The sequence below is a fragment of the Suricata suricatta genome, chromosome 13, assembly GCF_006229205.1.
Source record: "Suricata suricatta isolate VVHF042 chromosome 13, meerkat_22Aug2017_6uvM2_HiC, whole genome shotgun sequence".
NCBI lineage: Eukaryota > Metazoa > Chordata > Mammalia > Carnivora > Herpestidae > Suricata > Suricata suricatta.
Window position 1 is genome coordinate 4,272,972 of NC_043712.1, and position 8,025 is coordinate 4,280,996.

At 53.1% G+C, this 8,025-nt stretch overlaps 1 protein-coding gene across 1 annotated transcript in view; it reads left to right on the forward strand.

Annotated features, from left to right (window-relative positions):
* The window catches only part of RAPGEF1 (Rap guanine nucleotide exchange factor 1), a 107,756-nt gene that overhangs the window by 16,944 nt on the left and 82,787 nt on the right, over positions 1-8,025 (forward strand). The gene's annotated exons all lie outside the window — the stretch shown is intronic.

The window sequence follows — 8,025 nt, forward strand, 5'->3', positions numbered from 1 at the left end:
CCTGTTGTTTCCTTTTATTTTTTTTAATTGAACGTAACTGATGCTCTTGGTCATTTTATTATTTTTGTACAGTTTTGAACCTCAGTGGTTGAAATGCTCAGCTTGACTTGTATCTTCCTTCTCACCAGAACCCCACTTACAGCTTAACTAGATAATTACAGTCTGCCCGAGCAATTAGACTCACGTGCCAAGAATGAAGAGTTACTGGGGGCCGAGAAAGCCCTCGTTGAGGCCTAGTCTTTTACTCCATTCGCCAGATACTGACGAGGACTTTCTTCACGTCCAGCAGCGCGCTGGGCGCTGGGGAGGTAGCAGTGAGCACAGCAGGCCTGGCCGGGCCTCTCGCTGCCTCGGGCAGAAGACAGGCGGTGAACTTAACCTGCAGGACACCAGGCGCCTGCAGAATCTCCGACCCAGTTCGCTACTCTAGGAGGTCAAGGAAGGTCTCCGAGACAAAAGAGGTGTTTAAGCAGAAGGGGCAGTGCGCTCTGGATGGTCTGGACGGGGCCTCGCGTGCATCCAGCACTGATTTGACAGCTCTGTGTGCCGAAGCCCCGCTGAATCGTGGAGTGGCAGACAGAGGGCTGGGTTTGGAGAGCAGTCCACAAGGCAACAGTTGCGTGTGGTCAGAACTGCTCTTGAAAATAAATCAGTGTCAGTTCCCCTTTCCACATTGAAAGGGGTGCTGTTTCTTTAGAGCGGGGGACGGGGCAAATCCACGCCGCTCCCTGTTTTCATAAATAGAGTTTCATCTGAGCACAGCCGTGCCCATTTATTGACAAACTGTATGTGCTACTTTCCCACTAAAATGACAGAGTTGAGTTTCACAGAGACTGTAGGCCCCACCAAGCTGAAAATATTTACTCTCTTGCCCTTTAAAGAAAGTGTTTGCTGACTCCTCCTTTGAGCAAATGTAGGACTTAGTTTTCTGTTTAAGCACTGTGTTCTATAAAGGAAACTGTCATCTTTAAACACCAGACTCTGTGAGTGCGCTGAGGCGTTCACACTGCAGAGGCTGGAAAGAGCTGAGGACTGGGTCATGGCAGCCCTCTTGTCTGGCTCTCACTTGGGTTCGTGCGCTTAATAATGGAAGAGAGTGATTTGCCCAAAATATTTACCCTTCTCCCTTTCCCTTCCTTCCTCCCCTTTCTGCCTCTCTGTTTTTTCAAGTGCACATAACTGGGTTGATTTGAGGTTAATGGACTCCTTAGTATACGGTTGTACTTCCGACCGGGTGGCTGGCAAAGAAGAAGACAGGGAGACTTAATGTGTGGACATTGTGGTTCTACTCAGAAGCTAAAATGACGTCATAGTAGTTTCAGTGGAGGAAGGTGGTGAGGACTGCCACGCAGGTCCCTGCCCAGTGCTCCCGCCATGCCCGGTGCTCCCGCCGTGTCCCGCGGCGCAGTCTCCGCCCGCCACTGTCCATAGGCTCAGCCAGTAGCGTTGGTCTAAACGTGTGGAAGATTGTAGTTTCATTTGCATTGAATTGTAATTTTGATTTGATTTGACAGCTGCAAAGAAACTGCAGTCGTGTGGTGCACAGACTTTCAGATGGCCCTGACCATTACTGTCCCCCTTTGTCTAATCCTGGAGTGGGGATGGGCCTGTGAATGGGCCCAACCGATAAAACATGACAGCGGTGATGGATGTCACTCTGGAGACATCGTCACTTGCATTAGAGAAGTAAGAGGCTCCGTGCGGCCTTCAGCCTGCAGCCAGCGAGAAGCCAGAGCCCTTAGCCTTGAAGCTGCAAGGAACTTAGTTCTGCCAGCTACCCGAGGGACTCCGACTCACACCCTTCTTGGTTGAGCCTCCAGATGAGACCTCAGCCCTGCCAGCACCTTGACTGCGGCCTTGCAGAGAACCCCTCTAAATGCCCATAACCGGACCCAGGCCCAGAGAAAGTAGGACACACGGGGACCCTGTGTGTCTTAGTCAGTTGAGCGCCTGACTCTTCATTTTGGCTCAGGTAGGGATCCCAGGGTCGTGGGATCAAGCCCCATGTCGGGCTCCTCACTGAGCGTGGAGCCTGCATAAGATTCTCTCTCTCTCGGCCACCCCTCCGCCCCTTCTCCCCGCTCATGTGCTCTCCTCTCTTAAAAAAAAATGAGTGACATAATAAATGTGCATGTTTTTTGTTACACAAAATGGAAAAGTAACACAATGGATAAAAAGTTTACCCCAGTGTTTATTGGTTCATATTAACATCATAAAAACCCAAGCTAATTCTTCGAATCTGTAGTCGGTTCCCCTCCCCCCTCAAAAGCTGGCCGTGGGGTGCCTGGGTGGCACAGTCGATTAAGTGTCCCAACTTTGGCTCAGGTTACGATCTCATGGTTCATGGGTTCAAGCCCCATGTTGGACTCTGTGCTGACAGTGTGGAATCTGCTTGGGATTCTGTGTGTGAGTGTGTGTGTGTGTGTGTGTGAGTGTGTGTGTGTGTGTGTGTGTGTGTGTGTGTGTGTGTGTGATCTGCCCCTCCCCAATTATACTCTGTCTCTCTCAGAAAAAATTTTTTAATCAATGAAATAAAAGTTGTCCCTAAATTTTTGGGTCATGTGACAAAATTGACCTATGAATGGTCACTTAAGTAAAAAGTATTGTATCGATGTTAAATGCCACGATGCGGGGCACTGTGCTGTAGTGATATAAAAGAATATCCATGGTCATAGGAAGTACTCACTGAAAAACTGGAGTGGACACACCATGGTGTGTGTAAAACTTACGCTCAAATGGTTCAGAAAAAAATATATATGTATTTGTGTGTGTGTGTGTGTGTGTGTGTGTGTGTGTGTGTGTGTGTATTTAAACCCCTGCTTTTTAAAAGTTCAGTCAGAGGGGCGCCTGGGTGGCCCAGTCAGTTGAGCGTCTGACTTTGGCTCAGGTCATGATCTCGCAGTTTGTGGGTTCAAGCCCTGCGTTGGGCTCTGTGCTGACAGCTCAGAGCCTGGCACCTGTTTCGGATTCTGTGTCTCCCTCTCTGTCTCTGCCCCTTCTGTGCTTGTGCTCTGTCTCTCTCGGTCTCCCCAAAATAAATAAACGTTGAAAAAAATTTTTAAGCAAATCAATTAAAAGTTCAGTCAGAGAAAATCTGGAAGGTTTTTCCTCTTCAGGCAGAGCATTTTACCTTTGCTTTTCCTCTGTATACCTCCTGAAGCAAAATGGATCGCTAACAGTGTCATGTGGTATCTGTAATCTGTGCCTGAGCATGAGGGGCTAGCCGATGTAGGACCCCATTTCATGCGGTTACTTGTGGAAAAAAGCGTCATTCTCTGGTGTTTGCTCACTTACGACTCACAACAGCCTTTAGCAGTGGCTGCTAGTGTTTGTCTCCATTTTGCTCATCAGGATGTGAAAGTCACATCCGAGGTGTCAGAGCTGGTTAGTGGGGGGCCAGGCCAGACTGCAGGTGGGACCCTGACGGCTGCCGCAGACCGTCACCCCGGGAGGCTCTTCCCACGGCTCCCCTGCCAAGTGGCCGGACCACCGACACGACATGATGCTGAGCCTGCGCCCGTCCGCCTTCCAACGGGCAGGCAGCATCAGGGCCCGGCCCCGGGGAGCCAGTGGTCCTTCGGCCCCTGTGTCGTCCCGCCTGCAGGCCCACAGGCGGCTCCCATGGTCGTTTCCGTGGTCCGACGAAGCATTGCTGATGGGACGCTGCTGGGAGGTGGCTGCAGGGGAGGAGACCGGGGCGCCTCACCAGTCAGCCGAGCGACGCACACAGGAGGACGGGGCCTGGCCTCGGGTGGTCCTCCTGGAAGTCAGCCTCGGCTGCAGAGGGGGATGGCACCTGGAGACGTTGGTCATCCCCCCCTTCGTCTGGCTGCCTGTGTGCCCTGTCTCATCAACATCTTGTGCCTGTTTGGGCCTTCGCTGGAGCTTCGGCGGGGGCGGGGCACCCAGACCGTGCCGTTCTTGGTCACCTGTTTTGCCTGCAGTGCTTCCCCAAGCTGAAGAATCCCAGCCTCCTGATGTGCGAGCCTGCCAGCCCATTTTGTCCCACTGCTGCCCTTGCAGACTTTCTCCAGCTGTCCCTCTGAAACGCCGCGGGCACGGGACCCCCGCACCCGCGCCCCTCCTCCCCTGTGTGAGCACGGCTGCCGGATCCATCGTTGAGTTCTTTGAAGACAGATTCTCCAGAGAGGATGTGGGCTCCCGGCTCTCCTCCACCAGACCCCCACTCACCCCCAGCTTGGGGCTGCCTCCAGGGGGGCCGTTCGATTGGACTTTCTCCTGCACCCTGAGGCCCTGCCGACGGCAGGGGTGTTCTCCATCCCTGTGGGTGCAGAGCGTCAGGCTTGAGTCATCCGCTCCAACCACCCCGAGTGTAGGCCTCAGATCTCTGTGTTGATGTGACCGACATCTCACTAAAGCCAAAAATAGGTGGGGGAAAACCCCTGTTTCCATTACTTCTTGAAGGGTTATTTCTGTATTAACTTGGAGCTCCTGAAAACAGCAGACGGGACTGTATTAATAATTGAGATTCCTTAAGAAATGTATCCACAGATACGAAGTTCTTGGGCTATTGATTGTTTTCATGGAGAACAGATACTAAGTGGCTCCTTGAAGAACGTTTTGGATCATGTAAAGATTATTTTTTTTTTGAAAGAGAGCGAGCACGCACGCAGGTGGGTGGGACGGAGAGAGGGAGGGAGAGGTTCTGGCTGTCAGCCCAGAGCCCAGCTCGAGGCTCAGGCTCACAAACCTCGAAATCCTGACATGAGCTGAAATCCAGAGTCGGTCGCTTGACCAACCGAGTCACCGAGGCACCCCGAACATCGTGGATGGTGTAAAACCAAGATCGAAGCCCGCGTTCACAGCGTTCCTTAAATCCCCCTGAAATTTCTTCTGGGATGTCACACCAGGAAAGGCTTCCCTCTTCTGCTGAGTTCATGTATGTTCTTTGGGTGGTCAAAATTAACCTTACCTTTTTACCTTCATTGCTAGGAAACTTAGAGCCAAACGGCGATGGCCTGGTTACAGTAACTCTTGTGTTCCAAGCCTCTGATTGATTCTGTTCTCTTTTTAACTCTCTTACTTGTTTAGTACTGCCTGAATAAACACCTTCCGTCAGAGGAGAATCGCTTGGTAATTTTGCACATTAGTTCTGTGGTTTGCATTGACCCTGCTTCTGGGTAACGGAAGCTGTGTGCTGTGTTAATTATCAGGTGTGTGTTTTAACTAATGGAGACAAGAGCGTGTTGGCTGGGTGCAGGGGGAGGGCTCTGCTGTCTGCTTCTACCCAGAGGAGTCCAGCCCCACGGTACAGCTGTGATCTGGAACTTCGTTCTGCCCGAGACTGAATGGCCGGTCCGTTGGGCAGTGAGTGTTAACGACTAGCTGCGGACCCTGGCCTCTTGTCTGACTCCTGGCCGTGCTTCCTTTGCCCTCCCTGGTCACTGGACCGAGGGGACAGGAGGAGGGCTCTTGACAGATGCTTTTAGCAGGACCCCTGGGTGTGTTGGAGGAAGCTAATTTTAGCTCCATTTTTACCGTTAAGGTTGTCTGGTTGCATCTTTCCTCCTTGGGTAGAGCACTTTAGCTTTTGTTTTTGCTTTTGCATTTCCTGTGTGTACCTCCGGAAGCAAAAATGGACTGCTAAAAATGTCACTTAGTGTTTTATTTTGTGCCCAGAATAACATTCTAGACTTGTGAACACTGTGAGTCACTAAAATATTTTGAGGAGAAAAGCAATGTTATCTGTGTTCTTCTGTATTTCCCTCCAGAGATTTTCCAGTTGATTTTGTGTGCTTATTTTAATTGGACATGCCTAATCTATTTCTAAAATCAGTAGCAATATAATAACACTATCGGCTGGCTCTTCGAATGGCTCCTTGCGTGCCGAACTTGACCTGGTTTAGAAAGGCGCAGTCCATCTTGTAGGAAGACCACGGTTCCAGAGGAAAGTCGCTGAAAGTACAGGCGCGCTCCTTATCCAGCGGCCGACTAGCAGGCAAGCTTTGTGTGCATGCGCCCCTTGTCACGGGCTTGTCCCAGTGGCCTTGGGCCCCAGGTGTCCCCAATGCAGGGCATGCTTTAGACACTACCCATTGTTGGATAACTGAAGTCAGTAGCAACAGAGACAGGGAAAAGTTAAAGACAGATGGTTTTATAAAGATGAAGTAGGGAAATCAGCTTGGCCGGTGGGTCTCCAGCTTCGTGCCTGGCGGAATCAGGCGGAAGGCCGCACACCCTGAGCTTCCTGTCCGGCGGGGGCGGCGTGGGGCCGGGAGTGTGCCCTTCTGACCATCGCGTGGGGGGCCTGCTGTTGCCGCTCGTGGCCCAGGACCACCAGGATGAGAACCCCTCATCGAGGCCTGTTTCCCTTCTTTTCTGGATGAGAGAAGAGGCTCGGAGGAGTAACACTTTGCCTAGTTGACAAAACAGCTTAGTGGCAGAACCAATTCTAAAAGCCAGCCTCCCACTTGCTGACTTCAGGAGAGAGACGTGTTCTCTGATGTCCCTACACTGGCAGGCTGCTGTGGCGTGACCACATGCCCTAGTTTCTTTCTTGGTGTTTAGTCCCAGGTAAGTGACAAGTTTGGGGGAGGACAAGAGGTGTTGTTCCAGACTTGAGTTCGTTAATCCTGCAAATGCATCCTGTCCCAAGCTGCCCGTTTGTGACCGGGCAGCATCCACCACCCATGGAAGGAGGTGGTTGGTTTGGAAGCTGGTGAAAGTCCTGAGGTCTCTTGACCATCCCGAGACCTCTGTGCGGCCCTAGGGCCCAGTCAGCTGCGGTGGGACGCCGTCTGGGGGGACGTCAGCCAGCTGCACCGGTGACTGCCATGCAGCGCGGAGGCACGAAGGCTGGGATGGACGAGCACCTTCAGTAGCCCCCGGATCCCCCAGGGCTCTTTTCCTCCTGGCCCGGCTCCCGTTTCCTCTGGGCGAGTTGGGAAGAATCTGCCGGGCGGGCAGGCGTGGAGCCGAGGCTGCCGGGTTTGGGCACAAGGAGCTTATCGTAGGCCTTTCCTACTCACACTTTTGTCTTTCATTTCCCGTCCGTTGCATGTACCGTCACCAGTCACCCTGGCGCCACCTTCCCAGCACCCTCCCACTCTAAAAGGTTCAGTCCCTAGCGACCCATCAGACACTTGAATGTCGTGACGAGTCACAGCGAGCAGAGTCTGAGTGCAGGCTGTTTCCCAAGTGCGGTGTAACTTTGGGCCTCATTATTCTCTCTCAGCCTTAGTTTCTTCATCTGTGAAATGGCCATTGAAACACTGTCTGCCTGTCAGGGCCGGCGCCGTGAGCGCTCCGTGAACCAGGCTGTCGTAGGGAGAACGTGGTGTGGGACAAGTTGGATTGTAGGCGATGCTTGACTAACACGTGCCTTACCTCGCTCTTGACCTCCCTTCCTGTGGTCCCGGTCAGCCTGAGGACAGTGCCCGCACATTTGGATTTTGCCTTGTGGCAGTTTGCCGCTAAGACAAGGTTTCGGGGAGCTGGCTTTGTCTGAACATCACTGGTAAAGCGTCCCGTTGAGAGGAAGGTGGCTTCAGAGCCACGGTCCCGTCTCCCCGTAGGTAGCTCATTTCGATTTTCAAATCGAGTCTTCCCCCCAGCAGGGGAAGGACCCCGTGCTCCATCACCCACCGTACACTGTGCTCTGCAGCGCTGAGGGGCCTGAGGGCAGCTCTTGGTCTGGAGGCCCCGGCCGGCCCTGCCGCCTCTCTCCGCTCCCTCCCCCTGCCATACCAGCTAGGTCTCCTCATTCACCTTGGCCATGCTGGCCCAGGGCCTTCCAACATGCTCCTCCCTCTGCCAGAACACTTTTCCTCAGTCCGCACCCCGCCCTCCCTGCACACTGATGAAAATGAAAACGTGGCCAACTGCAGTGAGTCTTTGGGGCATCGGTGTAAGGGGGGGGGGGTGGAAGATGGCTTTAGAGCACCCTTTCCTGCCTTCCTCCCCACCTGCCCATGTAAGCTGCTCGCACTGGACCCCCCCTCTTTGCACCAGACCCCCGTCTCCACACCGGACCCCCCTCTCCGCACCGGACCCCCCTCTCCGCAC